This window comes from Octopus bimaculoides, chromosome 4 (genome assembly GCF_046866305.1).
Source record: "Octopus bimaculoides isolate indiv1 chromosome 4, ASM4686630v1, whole genome shotgun sequence".
NCBI classification, from domain to species: Eukaryota; Metazoa; Mollusca; class Cephalopoda; order Octopoda; family Octopodidae; genus Octopus; species Octopus bimaculoides.
In genome coordinates, this window is record NC_142931.1 from 28,564,224 (window position 1) to 28,582,749 (window position 18,526).

At 34.4% G+C, this 18,526-nt stretch overlaps 1 long non-coding RNA gene across 1 annotated transcript in view; it reads left to right on the top strand.

Moving 5' to 3' along the window:
• Positions 1–14,756: 14,756 nt before the first annotated feature.
• Positions 14,757–18,526, top strand: part of LOC149135998 (uncharacterized) — a 116,090-nt gene continuing 112,320 nt past the window's right edge. Inside the window, exon 1 of the long non-coding RNA XR_016241446.1 lies at positions 14,757–15,019. This is a non-coding gene — a long non-coding RNA (uncharacterized LOC149135998). The remainder of the gene's footprint in view (positions 15,020–18,526) is intronic.

Here is an 18,526-nt window from a genome sequence, read left to right on the forward strand (position 1 = left end):
AAAAGAGAAAATTGAACAACTTTAAACATAGTGAGCTAATGAGGAAGCCAATAGAACTACAAGAAATATCTGCTGAATGTCTTTCAAATTATACATTCTGCTGCTGTGCTTAAAAAATGGATTCCTACTTACACTAAATTTGAAAATATATATATGAGATGGTCATGAACAGAATGTCTTTGATCACAGCTATGCTTTTGATCATGTGAAGCCCATAGTATGTATGTAGGAATGCATGATTGTATGTATGTATGTATGTATGTATGTATGTATGTATGTAGGTAGGTAGGTAGGTAGGTAAGGATGATGGTGTATGTGTATATATCTGGCTCTCTCTTTCTCTCTGTTTATCTATTTCTCTCTCTCTCTCTCTCTCTCTCTCTCTCTCTCTCTATATATATATATATATATATATATATATATATATATACATATATATATATATATATATATGTATATATATATATATATATATATATATATGTATATATATATATATATATGTATATATATATATATATGTATATATATATATATATATATATATATATATGTATATATATATATATATATATATGTATATATATATATATATATATATATATATATATATATATATATATATATATATATATATATATGCACACACACATACATATATATATATATATATATATACATACACATGCATATATATATATACATATATATTTCTTCACTGCCCACACAGGGATAAACAGGGGACAAACAAGGAGAGAAAAAGGGATTAAGTCGATTACATCAACTCCAGTGCATAACTGGTACTTATTTAATCGACCCCGAAAGGATGAAAGGCAAAGTCGACCTTGGCAGAATTTCAACTCAAAACCTAATGGCAGACAAAATACTGCGTAACATTTTGCCTGGCATGCAAACGATTCTGCCAGCTCGCCATCTTAATATAATATAATATAATATAATATAATATAATATAATAATATTATAAATGTGAATGTCAGTGTGTCAGTGTGTCACACTTTTTCAACTTTACTCCTAGAGGCCATAGCCCAACATATCATACCATTTGGAATCAGGCTGACTCTATGAGTAAATTAGAATTATTCCTGGCTGAATCCGGACCCAGAATCCTGAAATTTTGGATTCCCAAGTTCTCATTACTTTGATTGTTTACGGCGATTTTTTTACGTGACTTTTGTGGCAAATTTTTTGTACAATGACAATTTTTATAATCTAAAAGCTAACTCCATGGGTAAAAACTTTCCAGGCCAAATCCAAACCTGCAATCCTGAAATTTTGGATTCCTATCTTTTCATTACTGCGATAATTTTTGGCAATTTTTTTTTTATGAGTTTTTGCGCTGAATATGACCATCATTGGGCTATGACTCTGGAAGAAGCAATTGCAACAAATTCTCCAAAACAAGTCAGAGATCTGTTTGCAGATCTTCCTATTCGGGGACAGTTGCTTAAAAGTTACATACTAGCTTAAAAGCCACTGTTTTTCCATGCTAGCATGGGTGAGATGTATATATTAGGTTTTATGTAAAATAAATAAATAAATGAATAAATAAATAAATAATAGAAAAAAGGGCAAATGAGTTCAGGAAAAAACAGATGACATTCTGAGTTGTGACAGAATGATACTACAAAGATAAAAGATAGGTGGGATAGCAATGAAATGGATTGTGATTCTCTTATGCTAAATCTGAGAGAACCTGAAAATATTTGGATTCTATGATGGAATACAATATTCAAATCGTCCAACCCATGCTAGCATGGAAAGCGGACGTTAAACGATGATGATGATCAAGCATTAAGTGCTAGCAATTTGATTTGGCAAGCTGTAAAGTATCTATTTGGGTAGAACTTAGATAGAAGGAAGTACTTTATGGAAATAGAATTATCCAAATTGTGTTTATTACTACTTTGATTGTCCATTTTTTGTTTCATGTTTTTTATATATGATTTAAAGCAGAAAGTAAGTCTCCATCTAGCCAAATGTATTGAATGAATCAGTCCTACAATATTTGTGGATGACCTCAAATTTTAGACTGTGAGAAACGTGATTTAAGTCAAAATAGAAAGATTAATGGAGAATCTCGCCTCTCACAATATAGAAACATTTCTCATGGCACCAACAAACAAAATGGGAAAAGGCATTGCCCCGTAGGATAGCAAGGAAGATGTATTGGAACAGCCACTTTGACTCACAGGGCTTGCACTTGTGGACAGCAATCTCCACTCCGATATCACCTGGAAGCCAAGAATGTACAGGGATATCACCTGGAGGCCAAGAATGCTGGAGGTCTCAACTGCTACAGGCTTGATCATAGACCTGTTGGGGAGCGACTGATACCTTGACAGCTTGCTGTTAGAATCTCCAATAAAAACATTAGGTGAAAATCTGCTATAGATAAGAATTGATAATAACACCATGGTAAAGTGGTAATAGCAATTTAAGAGACACATTTACATTTCTGTTCCCATTTATTTCACTTTTATCATTCTATTATATCTTTTTTTTTTGTCTTTTTACTTGTTTCAGTCACTAGACTGCGACCATGCTGGGGCACCACCTTAAAGAATTTTAGTTTTACTTTTTGTTCTTTTTTCTTTTTAAAAAGCCTGGTCCTTATTCTATCAGTCTCTTTTGCTGAACTGCTAAGTTATGGGGATATAAACACACCAACACCAGTTGTCAAGTCATGGGTAGGGGACAAACACACACACACATTTGCATGTATATATGTATATATATGGATATACAACAGACTTCTTTCAGTTTCTGTCTACCAAATCCACTCACAATTCTTTGGTTGGCCTGAGGCTATAGTAGAAACTTGCCCAAGTTTCCATGCTGTGGGACTGAACCAAGAACTATGTGGCTGGGAAGCAAACTTCTTATCACACAGCTATGCCTGTGCCTTAAGATCCAAAATGTTTTGTTGTACGTCTATGACTTGGTCAATGACACACTACTATGTCATTTTAAATATTTTAACACTTAAGTGTTATAAAATAATTAGAATATAAAAATTAATTATGTCTACTGTGTGGCACCTTGGCCAAGTATCTTCTACTATAGCCTCAGGCCAATCAAAGCCTCGTGAGTGGATTTGGTAGACAGAAACTGAAAGAAGCCTGTCGTATATATATCATCATCATCATCATCATCATCATCATCATCATCGTTTAACGTCCGCTTTCCATGCTAGCATGGGTTGGACGATTTGACTGAGGACTGGTGCAACCGGATGGCTACACCAGGCTCCAATCTGATTTGGCAGAGTTTCTACAGCTGGATGCCCTTCCTAACGCCAACCACTCAGAGAGTGTAGTGGGTGCTTTTACATGTCACCCGCACGAAAACGGCCACGCTCGAAATGGTGTCTTTTATGTGCCACCCGCACAAGAGCCAGTCCAGGGGCACTGGCAACGATCTCACTTGGCTTGCTGGGTCTTCTCACGCACAGCACATTTCCATATATATATGTATCTGTTTGTTCCCCCACCCCATTGTTTGACAACTGATGCTTGTGCATTTACATCTCTATAACTTAGCAGTTTGGCAAAAGAAACCGATAGAATAAGTAAAAGGCTTACAAAGAATAAGTCCTGGGGTCGATTTGTTCAACTAAAGGTGGTGCTCCAGCATGGCTGCAGTCAAATGACTGAAACAAGTAAAAGAATATAGCAACAGATGAGTATTTTAAATTTCTATCATGACTCTATTCTTTAGCAAGTGTTTCAGTTTTAGCACAATATTTCAACTCAAGCTGTCTGAGGGGTTCACTTTTCCAGATAAGTCCAGCTGGATGATGGTTACAAATATTTAGATATGCACTGCAGTATGATGAGATGAAGCAGAATGAATTATAAAGTGAAATAAGAAAAGAACGTACGAGCAGAATCAGAAAGCTTCTAAAAATAAAACTAAATTGAAGAAGCTTCAAGAAATAACAGAATCAGCATTGAGACAATTACCATTGCTAAGATATTCTGCAGTTATGAATTAAACGAGTACGCAAGGAAGCAGTGAATAATGCTTCATGGTTATGAGATGGAGACAATGATTTGCTGTTACCGAACAAAGAAAACAGATACTCAAGGAAATATCAACTTTGTGACAATGTACCAGAAATTACAGAACATTTTCAATTTATTAGTCAGAGGAATGTTGGCATACTCATTATTCTACCAAGCCTACCCAAACTGGTGTGATTTGTGTAGCTGGTGTGCAGTTCAAACATTTCTAAGTTAATATTTTATTTCTTTATTGCCCACAAAGGGCTAAACATAGAGGGGACAAACAAAGACAAACAAAGGAATTAATTCGATTACATCAACCTCAGTGCATAACTAGTACTTATTCAATCGACCCCAAAAGGATGAAAGGCAAAGTTGACCTCGACGGAATTTTAACTCAGAGCATAACAGCAGACGAAATACCGCTAAGCATTTAGCCCAGCGTGCTAACGATTCTGCCAGCGTGTTAATATTGGCATGCATGAGAAATGTTGGGAGGGATCCTAGGATCTGATTGAAATGTTTGGATTTCAGTGAATTCTGCAAAATGCATGCCAGGACATACATGATGAGGTTAATCCAAAATGTGTGTTATGTATTCTCACTCATGGCAAAAAATAAAAATGAGAAAAAGTCAGTACAAGAAAAATTATCCAAATGGAATAGAAATATAAAGGAATTCTAATGTAAAATAGATATAACAGAATGAGACTGAAATTCTCCTGTCTAAAAAGATAGCAAAACTTTGTTCTTACCTTTAGTTTTTAACAGGCTAAATTCAAGCTTGAGCTTTGAATATGAAAAAGAAATATGTCATGTGATTTGCTGATGAAAAATGCTTGTTTGTGAAGAAATATGTACATCAGAAGTAATTTACTCCATCATTGGTTCATACTGATAGGTTTTCTATGTCATACTCTCATAAACTGCAGGCAGGATAAGCAGGAATCTTGCCCTTTGCTACTCTGAGATTTTTCTTTCTTCGTTTCTTTTTCACTTTCTATCTTTTAGTCTATATTTTACAGTGGTTATTGCCATTCTATAATTTTATTTCTCTTCAACACACACACACATCTGGGGATTGATTAAAATTTAAATCTAAATTCACATTACAAAGAACTTAGGGTTTAGTGATATATATTAGGAAAGGAATGCTGGAGCTTGTGTAAGCAACCAGGAAAATTAATGCTGAAATACTGAGGCTGGTACAGTTTATAGAGTTAAAGACAAAATGGAAAATAAGAAAGTAAAAGTGTTGTATGGTAAGTTTATCTTGTAAATAGAAATCATAGAAAGAAAAAATACGGTACTTGACTGAAAGATGGAGAACTAAAGAGAGAAACAGAAAGCTCTTTACAGCTGGACAAGAACCAGAAGTTAAAATAAACCTTTCTAAAGAAAACTTAATAAAAACCAGAAGAGAGTGTTAGTTTATAGAACATGAACTGTATGAATGAAGCAAGATAGTGAAAAAGAATGCAAATAAACATGACAGGATATAAGAAGATGTACTGGAAAATTCATTGGTTGTCATCGAAAATAACTGTTTTAAAATCTTATGAGACTTCTTTAAAACAGCTAGCCATGTATTACAGGAACAAAGCCCAAATATACTCAAAATATAATAAACCATTAGTAAGCAAGATCAGAGATTCTGCTTTCCAATATGATAATAGAAGCAAGCTGAAAGAAAAGGAAGATTGAAAAATATTGTGACTTGATCGGAGAACTGAGAAAACCCTGGAATATGCAAATAACAATTATTCATATTTTTATTGGAGTGCTTGGAATGATACCAAGACAGCTATTCAGAAGAATGTAAGTCAAAACAATTGAATCACATTTTTTGCCTTTACTTTTTAAGACTTCTCTGCTAAGTTCTTGAGATTTGAGAAGAGTTGTCACTAAATCTCAAAGTAAGAAACCATTTATGTAATCACTGTGAAACTGCAGCAGTAGCAGCAGCAGCAATGAAAGTAAAAGGCATCGAGAGATAAATGTTCTATTTTGATTATCACCATTATAGGTATTTATACTCCGGTGAAATTAAGAAATCAACTCGTAAATAAACGAAACACTTGAATCCATCCTTGTACACACACACACACACACACACACATACACACACACACACAGTCGCATATCTATGTATGTATTTATGTATGTTCGAAGATAATCAAACCAAATTTGCATCATTTCAAGCCACTCATCCAATGAATATTTCTGCTAAATGTGGTGAAAATTCGTTCAGCTGTTTTCCAGTAATTTTGCAAACACAGGCAAACAAACAAAGACGAGTGATTACAACACCCTGCTTTTGCTTACGTGAGCAGGGCAACAATAATAATAACAATAATGATAGTAAGCTCAAGCATGATTGTCTCAGTAACAGAGTGCATTGGGATGTTACCTGAATGTATAGATTCAGTACCAAAATCTCTAGTTGGGAACTTTATATACATTTATATCGTGTACTGCATCATCAACCTATGAACAGGCATGTATCACACCAACTCTATCCGTCTCCTTCTCACATCACTCTTAAAGACGAGACACATACTTTTATATGCTATGACCCAGTCAAGCGAACGCATTTCCTGCTAGAAGTTGTAGATTCCTCCTTTAAGAGATAAAATATCCTTCCCTATTATTTGCAGCATAAAAACATGTTATTCCTGCCTGCCTGTCCTTCAAGGAGGTATTGTCTTTTTTCACATACTCTTCTTCAAACATGTAAAATTTCTCTATTTCCTGGAGCTGGTTCTAGAAGCTCATCATAGTCTACAAAGTTTGCAAAAGGTGAAATACTGTTGTTCATGATATTATTACCATTCACACTGTTTTGCTGATTAATTTTTGTTTAAACTAATGTTTTTAGCACCAATCTTTTTTATGTTAACTCTCGTTGAACATAAGTGTTTATGCTGGAGGCTGTGTTTGTATAATTTCCAGACTGATTTTTTTTTTTTTTAACTTTCATCAGTATTTGAAAATAATTAGTGGAGTATTTGTGTATGTTATTGTGACTATTACACCTCAGCTATAGCAAGCTCCTCTTTTACTGACTTCTGAAGCCATTTTAAACTCTAAGTAACAATAGAAAAAAACCACTGGGCAAAAATATATACACAGTTAAAATCGATGTTTCAACAAACAATTTTAAAACCGTGTTAATGCGGTGAACTTTCCAATATTTTGACATCTTTTGTGTTTGTCAAATTGTAGTTGACTGTGTTTATAAATGAACCTGTTTAATTTAAATGAATCTGTTTAATTCTAATTTTTTCTGTTTATCATTTTAAAGTCTGTTTTTGTGTTCTAAACTCTGAGGTATGTATTCACTGCTGTCACCATGAGATGGTTATATTGAACCACTATTAAACTAATACAAGAAGTAAAGGCCTTCTAAGAGGAATGCTGTGAATCCTAGACATGTCTCAGAGCTCTAAAAATTGAGTTTTCAGAGGGGCCCATCAGCTTATATATTGGAAAACATGGAATGATGGAACAGCTAAGTTTCACAAAATTTGGCTCAGCAAACAACACAAAAGCAACAATAATAACAATATTAATGCTTTCTGATGTAAGCTCAAGATCAGCAATTTTTATGCTATTCTCAGTGTGTGACCGGTACTTTATTAAGTGATGATGGTGTTGACGATGATGATGGTGGCGGTGGCGGCGGTGGCGGGTGGTGGTGGTGGTGGTGGTGGTGGAAATAATCGTTCTTTCTAACTTTACAGTAAAGCCAGCAAGTTCAAGGGAAGAGGATGTCAATTGCGTCAACATCAGTATTGAACTGGTATTTATCTATTCAACCCTGAAAGGATGGAAAGCAAAGTTGACCCTGGCAAACATAAACTCAGATTGTAAAGAGTGGGAAGAAATGCAGTTAAGCATTGTCTCTGACAATGCTAATGATTCTAGCAGCTTTGTCAACTTAGATGATTTCAAATTTTGGCAGAAGGGTGAGTGAGATAATTGATTCCTTGGCACAAGGGTGAATGGAAATAGTTGATTACATTGATCCCAGTACATGACTAGTATTCTATTTTATCTACCTCAAAAGATGAATGCAAAAGTTTTCCTGATGGAAACTGAACTCAGAATGTAGCGAGCCATAAGATATGTTGCTAAGCATTTTGACCAACACACTGCCAGCTCACTGCCTTACAACAACAACAACAACAACAACAACAACAACAACAACAACAACAACAACAACAACAACAACAACAACAACAACAACAACAACAACAACAACAACAACAACAACAACAACAACAACAACAACAACAACAACAACAACAACAACAACAACAACAACAACAACAACAACAACAACAACAACAACAACAACAACAACAACAACAACAACAACAACAACAACAACAACAACAACAACAACAACAACAACAACAACAACAACAACAACAACAACAACAACAACAACAACAACAACAACAACAACAACAACAACTACTACTACTACTACTACGACCACTATTACTACAATAGTAATATTTCTATTATAGGCTGAAGGACTGAAATTTTGGAGGAGTTGGTTAGTCAGTTATGTCGACTCCAGTACTCAGGTGGTACTTATTTTATCAACCCTAACAACAATAAATAATGGACTGCACCAAAACAGCAAGAACCTAAACAATAACGTATCTATTCATTCTTAATACTTTCTGGCAGATTCAAAAGTGATTGTATGATTACTGTTATTTTCAGTCATCGAAGAACATTTCTTCCCTTCGATTATATGAGTTTATAACACTCTTCACCAGTGTAAGAGGACTTTGAGACACCACGATGTTTTGACCTTGTTGCGGATCTCCCTAAAGCTACAACACTGAATCCATGAATCTACCAAGAGCACGACGTCTTGTTTATAGAAAACAGCAAGCAAATTATTGCTGATGAGTGTTGATAGCTGCCAAATAGATAGTAATTTATAGGGAGCGCACAAAACTGTGAGAATCCCAACAGTAATTTATTTGTTCTAACACATTCTGACAGATTCGAACGTAAATATCTGAACACTGCTGTATTTCGTCATCAGGAACTTCTCCTTCCTTTAGACGATGTTGGTTCCATAACACACACAATCCTAGATCGACTAGATAGATTTTATGAAAGAGTCATACAATTAGGTTGAAACATCATGGTGTTTCAAATTCCTTTTATGTTGGCAAACGGCAAGTGTTGTGAACAAACATCGTCTAAAACAAAGGAGGTTTTCTCCGATGATGGAAAGAAAAACAGCGATCAGAAAAATGGAATTGTTCAGCAAGTCTATGCGCTCTTCTCTATCAATTATTCCTACAAACTTTGAACGCGCATCTAATATGCCATTCTAGTTCTCCACAAATACCAATGAAAATATCTTTCTAGATATTTAAACAAATCTGATTGCCTTTTCACGAATGATGCGTAAATGGCTGAAAGCACTGTGTCTACTGCTATTTACAGTCTTGGATGACATCTGAATCAATGACAAAGGTTCATACCTAGAAATCCCGATCACCACATTAAGGTCACTTAGTTCAAACTTCCTTGTAATTGCTCAGTAAGGACCAGTGACTGCAGGTCGAAATTTTTGGTTTCTCAGATGGCCACATGTATGTTTTGTTCACCATATTTCGTCTCACCCTTCTTCCATCTGAGTACTGTGTAGACAAGTAATTATCTGTGTGCTGCTGCAGATATTCAAGTTATTGACGTTCTTGTTTCATTTGTTTTGGTTGTGTTTGTTGCTGTTACAATTGTGGGTGTGGTGGTTGGTGTTTATAATTTGAAGGGTATTTTTTTTTTTTGTGATTCCAAAGTCGCCTGTACATGCTCATATAGTTGCCTTTTGCTTTTGTTGTTGCTTTCCTTTCTTCTATTGCTGTTGTGTTGATGCATTAGACTTTTTTGTTTATGGAAATTGTGAAATAATTATGTAGAATCTTCTTCCTGCTATTATTTAAGGCGGTTTGAAGAACGAGTACTTACTTGCTTAACCATTTATGGATATCCCTTGTTGTTTGAATGATTCGAGAAATAGCACATATACTAGACACAATTACGTTTTAAAAATGAACGGATTTGATAACTGACATATTGTTTAAATTGCGGATAAATGACTGCATGAATTCATTTTTAATAACGTAAACAAATACAACAGGGACTCACAAATAATATAAAATGAACCGACATAAATCAAAACCAATGCAATACAATACAGCAATCAGGATCAACAATACAACCTTTACTAAAACTATATCAAACCAACAAAAGTTTATTAGGAAATTCAGAGTCGGTATCTTTCAACAGAAACATTAGATGTGCTGTCCTCTGAAAATATTTAACCAACAACTTGAAGAACTGCTTAACACTACTAGTGTCTATCAAAATAGAATAAAGTTTAAAAAACGAAACAACAATGGACCGAGGATCCAGCATCTAAGCCTCTATTTGGTCTTTCGAGTTACAAGAAACAGCAACCAAATTTCTCGACAATTACATTTAACCATCTTTGAAAAAGAAGAGTATATGGGGCATCAAGTAACAATGTCTAAAAGAAGATGGATAATCATGGATGGAATGACTTAAGCGATAAATTTGCATAATCAGCACTGATCAGTGCTAAAATAAAATAAAAATTGAAAAACAATCTAAAATATAGTTGAGATATACTTCACAATCATATACAAGCGGCATAAAAAAGTATGATATCTGTTGCAGTTGGAAAATAAACAAATATGTGAGACGAAATTTATATTTGCAACACATTAGCAAATTTATATATATTTAAAATAAACAATAATAGGAATAAAGTAGCTCATAAAAAGAACACACACTGAAAATACCACAAAAGAGCTGATCATGCACAGAAAAGATAAGCTTCTACAAACCAACAAAAGCTCGTTAAATGAAAACACAGCATGCAAAACACCTGAGCATTCCTAACACAATGAAAATAAAAGAGTAAAAGTTGGTACATATAGCAGATGATTTTGCAAACCACAGTGAAAATAGCATAGCAGAACCAAATATACACGGAAATAACAAAATATACACTGACAAAAGAAAGACTGTCACACTGGTACGTTTAAAAACCAAACTTGTGGCTAAAAAACACGTAAGCTTCTATGACGACGGCATATGTGACTACATTTAAAATAAAAGGAAAATAAGTACATACGCAAACAAGCACACATTCATGCATATATACCATACATGTCTGCGTATATACATACATATGTATCTCTCTCTCTCTCTCTCTCTTACTCTTGCCTTCTCTTAGCTATCCATCAAGCTTGATCACGTTGTCTCTTTCGGTGAACTGATAGATGACTGTTCAGTCCAATTCTGGATCCACAAAATCTGCAGTAGATAGTGCTGAATCCGAAATTATGCTTCCAGCATAGCAGAAGGATGGTGGGTTTTTCAGAGGTATATTATTTACATGCAGTTTTTATGACCTCAGTCTTTTGGTTAGGGTTTGAGGGTAAGTCCTAATTGTATGTAAGCATTGTTCAGGAACGACACCATTTTCTGGAGGCGTGATGGGTTTATATCAACCATATCAGCTAGATCAGCATACTAAAGTTCGAAAAAATTAAGACTTCTGGTGTTAAAGAGTCTGCTGTCGAACCAGTACCAGATCTTCGGGAGCAATATTGATTCAGGATAAGAGACTTACAATGACCAGATAGATATTGAGAGGATAGGTGCCAGGATACATAATTCTCTTCATGAGTTTCTTGAAATTCACTTCCCTTCTTTCTGCATTCTTCTGTTCATCTTGGATATCCATCTGCTAAATGTATCGAAGTAAGTACTCTTAAGGTTGAACCAAAAATTGCTTTGACTGAGTTGTAAAAAGCGAATGTTTTAGTTTCAACAGAAAAGCGGTGAATTTCTTTTGATTTAACATATGCTGTGCTTCAAAGAACATTTCTTTCCAATTTTTGAAAGAACGATTTGGATCTTGGATTTGCTGAGCAGGCATCGTGGGTGCGTGTTTTTTGTGAGTAACAGAGGTTTGATCAATGACGATGATTCATTTAACCAGTCAAAGTTCTTAAGGGTAGTTGTGTCGAGGGTAGACTTGATGATCTGCTCCAAAATGTCTCTCCATCTTCGACCTTCTGCTCGGAAATCGAAACCCCTCCCCCATGCTTGAATGTAAATAGCCTTTATGATAAGAGAAAGCAGCAAGAGCTTTAACTGAATCTCCAGCTCACAATTGAAAAGCTATTGGATCCCTATCAACAAAACATCCACGATGTCTGGTATCTTGCAATATAAGAAATAACTAAATAAATATATACATATATACACGAAATTAATTTGTGTAAAACTCAATAAAAAGAGTACACGTATATTCACCCTTTATACCTCCAGACTTTACGGTTTTATATACTCCTCATGAAATAATTTAGCCTAACTATTACGTGTAAGTTCCAGTTTATGATTTAAAAACTAATTAGAAATAAGTTCTCTTCTGAGTAGTAGTCAAGAAGTATGAAATATGTTGAGGCAATTTCCTTGCCTACTTCCAGGCATGTATGTGTTTATGTGTAATAGGGTCTTCTTGAATAAGCATTGCTATCAAGTGCCGTTAAAAATTACGTATTAAAATTACATCATTTTACTTTTAGTAATTGTTTTAGTTCTTTTATTGCAAAGAAGTTATTCATGTCCAGAGAGTTGTGGATGTTGAGAATGCGCGTTGCTTCAGACTCTGCTTGTAGGTATTTGTCTCAGTGCTGTGTCGTAATGACATGGTAGATCGTTAACCACATGTTATTTATCGAATCACTATGTTTATCTTTTGTATATCAGTACAATATTGACATTAGTTTCCTTTCGTTGCATTCACGCCTTTATTCCTCTAGTGTGTCGCCTATGCTACGTACCCTTTTTTCTCTACACGTTGTGGAAGCGTTTTTACATATATTGCGTACGGCGTACATCGATTGAACATGTGCATGTTCGTGGATAAATATTTGTGCTGAGATATGTCACTAAATGCTACCAACAAACGTGAGTGGATGGTAAAACGAATGGTTAAAAATAGACAGAACGAACATACATGCACACATATAGATATAGGTGGCCGTAATGAACCTAAAACCTGATGTCAAAATGTTCAGTACAAGTTCAGCACAACAATCCCACATTTATACATTCATCGGTATCCATCGTCACAGAAACAAATACAGCCAGACGAAAAGCAACAGCAACAAAAAACGCAGATTCCAACATATACACAATGTAAACATAAATAGGAGAACAAAGGTTGAAAATTTCATATACTACAAAGTATAAAGAATAAAACGTAAGACGGACAAACCCACATTGTTTCAGACGCAGTTTCTGAAGAAAAAGCTTTGCCCAGCCATTAAACAATTTCCCTATAATCTACATAACGAACTGATAAAGAAACTGAAACTGATGTTAAACACAACCAGGGCGTGTGTTTTTATTTGCATTGGGATCTACCAAAAATACATGAACATTTCAGCATACGACTTTTAATTAAGAATATTGCAAAATGGCAAAATAGTGCAGAAGTTTATATATATATATATATATATATATATATATATATATATATATATATATATATATATATGTATATGTATGTACATGTAAACAACACATATACGTGCATATATTATTTCCTGTGTGTATTTCTAACACACACATATATATATATGTACATATATGTGTGTATGCATGTATATATTCACATTTATTTATATACATATATATATATATATATATATATATAATTATATCTACATATTTATAAACATACACTCCTACATAGATATGTAATATACATGAATGTGACTGTGTGTATGCGTGCATCTGCTCAAGATATTTATTTACCTTTATCTGTACAGAACGAATGTAGATAATTTTTGTCTTCAATTTAGTCTCTTTATAAAATTTGGAAGAATGACTTTGAAAGGCACTAATTTTGTATTTATTCAATAGCATTCCAATTGGATTTGCGTTTCAATATCATATCTCTCCTCAGTTCAATTTCAACGTTGTATAACATATGTGTATCCAATAAACTGAGAATAGTGCTCAGTACTAAACTATGTTAGTATTTAAAGCATCGTTCTAGTCATCAAAAGCAGACAAATTTAAAGGTGAATACAATTTTAAGTAATATTCATAATTTCAGTTGCATAGATCTTGTCTGAACTAATTTTTAAAAAATCAAAGTTTGAAATATATGTATTTCCATAGCTAAAAATTTATAATTTCCTCTAAGTTTATATTCCAAACTGTACTAACGAGAACTATGACATTCAAACGCGATGAATAATTAGAAAATAGATTAACGATATTTTATTTGTTTATTTTAAAATTTATTCTTTCAACATTCGTTAAAAATATATCAGTAGAAAATTTCATCTATATATCCCGAGCGTCCAATAACACTATCCGTATCACATCCTCACTTTGTTGTTTTTTTGTTATTGTTTTTTTTGAACTTATATATATATATATATATATTCTGTTAATAATAATAATAATAATAATAATAATAATAATAATAGTAGTAGTAGTAGTAGTATTTTATAAGCATTAAGCTAATAAAATACTATTATTGGTATTTACGGAATTGTAAAAATCGACACTGCTTAACAATACATATATATATGTATGTATGCATACACACACACACACTGCGCTTCAAATTATTAATGACATAACATTTTAAAAATTTTATTTAAGAACTACTTGTTGGAATTCAACGAAATTTCCATAGACTGATTGCAATAGTTATATGCGTGTGGTGTGTAAAAACGTGAGGTTTTGCGCAGGTGTAAACAAACCGCCACCATTTGCATGTTTTCCACGAACTTTCAGTGTTCCAAATTATTAACGAGTGGTCGATAATCGTGTAATTGTATGTCGCAAATGTGATTTAGCTGCCTCAGAGAAATCCGCTATTACTTCTGAACTTGCAAAAGGTAAGTCAACATTAGAGATATCTAAAATAATTGGAAGGTATTGCCAAACCGTAAAAACATTTGTTACAACTCCTATGAAGATACGCAAGAGAACCGACAAGGGTCAGTCGAGGGCTGTTTCTCAACGTTCTCTGTCACGAATTTAGCGTGAAGCTATAAAGAAGCCAGGTCTTACAAGTGGAGAACTTTTCAAGCGCATTGGCGAAACAACTGTGTCCAGAACTACTCGATGTCGTCTCCTGAAAAAGGTCGATAAAAGGCCTCCCTTTATACAAAATACACATATAAAATCTCACCTGAAATGGGCAGAAGATAACATGAAGGTCGACTTTTCAAAAGTTTTATTTACGAACAAAACTCATGCGACCCTTGATGGACCTGATAGTTGGAGCATGGGATGGGTTGTAAATGGACGAAATCGTCATCAACGCTCGAGACGCCAACGAGAAGCAGGAAGCAACCATGATTTGGGCAGGTATTATTGAAGGCATTATAGCTGATTCTTGGAAGGTACCGGACGGTGTTAAAATGACTGCTGACGTTTACATAGCCTTTCTGAGGGAGCACCTTGAACCTTGGTTAGAAAATGAAAGGATCACCTTCAAGACAACCATAATATTCATGCAACATAAGGCGTTCTCTCACTCAATGAAGAAAACTACAGAGTATATGAAACAATTAGGCTTCTGTGGACCTCGGAAGATGAAGTGGCTTGCCTTTTTCCCGGACTTAAACCCAATAGGGAATATTCTATAGCAACGAGTTTACGAGAATGGACGCCAATTTAGGAGCAAAAATGAACTGTGGATGTATCTAGTAGTATAACATCAGAGGAGATCAAGCAATTAACATGTTCCATGGACCAGCGCCTTTTCCAACTTATTTAAGACAAGCACCCATATATCCCTTACTAACCAGCTCACCAATCATATTTGAATGCTGTTTATTTCTATTTTTCCTCTATGTTTATGATTTGTATGTGTTCATTTCAGTATGTGCATCAAACAATTACTTTGGTATTTTCTTGTTTGCATGAGTTTTAATTATACGTCGCTAATAATTTGAAGCAATGAAAGTTTATGTAAATTTGCTAAATAGCCGTAGTTTCTGTTGTTTTACGAAACCTCACGTTTCATACACCGCGCGCATCTTATAATAATGGGCGTTATGTCTGTCTGCCTATCCGTTCCCTCTTCACGGTCAAATGGCAGGTCCGATGGTCACGATGATTCTCGGGTTTACGAAGGAGGTAATCAGAAGAGTTTTTAGCGAGAAAAATGTGAAAAAGTATGACTATTTAGTGGATATTGAGTCTTGTATTAATAAATTACCTTTGATTTTTTTGTTAAAATTCCGGCGACGAGGATTAACTCTGGATTGCCCCTCTCTCCTGTATAGTTCGTGAATTTAGAGGGTTTAGATGTGCGATACTATCCCTTTATTTCCTATCGTAGATGGGCGGATTTACTATCTTACTATAATGGGCGTTATGTCCGTCTGTCTGTGAATCTGTCCGTCACTTTGTCTGTTCCCTCTTTACGGCCAGTCGGCTGGAACAATGGTTACGATATTTTTCGGGATATGTGTGTTCGCATGCATACATATATCTATATGTATGCAAGTACGTAATATATGTGTGTATAGGTACGTGCTTAAGAGTGCGTACGTATAAATTAGTCTACGTGTACATTATATATATATATATATATATATATACACACACATACATATATGTGTATAAACACGTGTATCGTTGGTATATAACAGAAGCTTTACCTCATTTAAGATGTATTTATTAAGTCCTTTATACGTAAGCTGTTTGTTGCGATCTCAGATCACAAGTATATAATCTATATCCAAGATGGAATCACATTTCTCCCTGAGGATAAGCCTTAAAATGACAAGATATCTTCTTTAATGGAAATTTAATATTCGTTTATGCTAATAACCTCCTTTGGCTTTTGGGTTAGAAGTAAAAAACAGGCCCATCAAAAAATATGTATTTTCACAGTTTAAGCTACTTTTAATCTGATCAGACTTCTATTGCTATAACTAATATGTGACAACAAATAACATAATTTTGAATAGAACACTATTCAGAGCTTATCAGATTTATCTAGTTACGTAAATATAATTTTCTACTAAGTTTGAATTTCAAACTTTCTCTGATGAGCTGTGTGATTGAAACGGATATACAACTAGAATGTTATTGAATGAATACAAAATAGGTTAGCAGCTATCATAAATATTTGTTTGTTTTTACATGTGTGCATCCCAATTTGGTAAAGAAAATATATATAGTTACATGGACAAGGATCTTAAATCGTTCAACAGAAGTATAACAAAAGGCATTTTGATAATGAAATTTTAGTTTCGATATAAATCACGTTCATTTACGAAGGAAGGTGTTTGTGTTCAATAGATAATTCTTGCAAACACTTCATGTTACTTTCTAGGAAAGATGGAATTTCAACGTTGTGCTAAATGCCAAAAGTGCACTAGGCTGCAATTATTGATGCCTAATAAACTGATGTGTGTGCGCGTGCGCGCAATGTTTCATTACGTGTTTCAAGCATATAGCACTTGATAAGAACAGCAGAGTTGAATATTTCTACAAAGAAACAGATTGATGCTTATACACAGGTTATTTAAACTTCATCTCTTTGTAATAATCTAACCAGCAAAGCTGCACGCCTTTACTCATCATAAAATTTTTCATGCATTTTAATTTTTAAACAGGGCTGCGTGCTGGCAGAATCGTTAACACGCTGGACAAAATGCTGAGCGGTATTTCGCCCGTCGCTACGTTCTGAGTTCAAATTCCGCCGAGGTCGACTTTGCCTTTCATCCTTTCGGGGTGGATAAATTAAGTACCAGTTACGCACTGGGGTGGGGGTCAATGTAATCGATTACCCCTCCTCCAAATTTCAGGTCTTGTGCCTATAGTAGAAAGGATTTTAGTTTTTTCAAGTATTTTTTTAAAACATTCATTTCTGTTTTATCATCGTGGAAAGCAATACAAGTATATGCAATCGCTTAGCACATAAAGACAAGTATCTATAGATACACCTACATTTACACACATATATTTTTTTTATGTTCGTGCTGCAAATACGTGTGAGTTAATATACGTGCAAAGAACAGAAGTTGCCCCATATAATGGATTAGTGCAAGATTATTTGCGAGTAGAATCCGTCAGGCAGTTGAGGTGTGCTCAAATACATTGTGCGTGTTTCTTGAAGTGTCTGCATTTTCCGACCTGCCTTTTAGATAGCGTTTGGTTTCTTGTCGGTTCTGAAGGATGACACTTTATATAATTGGTAAGATTTCTAATTTTACTATTCCTGCAAGGTCTTTAATTTTCAATAACCATTTTGGTATAATAATTGAGAGTCTTTCTATTTTATCACTGCATGTAGTCGAATAATTTAGCCATATATTTCTTTTCGAAATGCTTAAAACGAAGTAAGATCGCTGTATCTGTATTTGATCTCACCTTCTGTCATA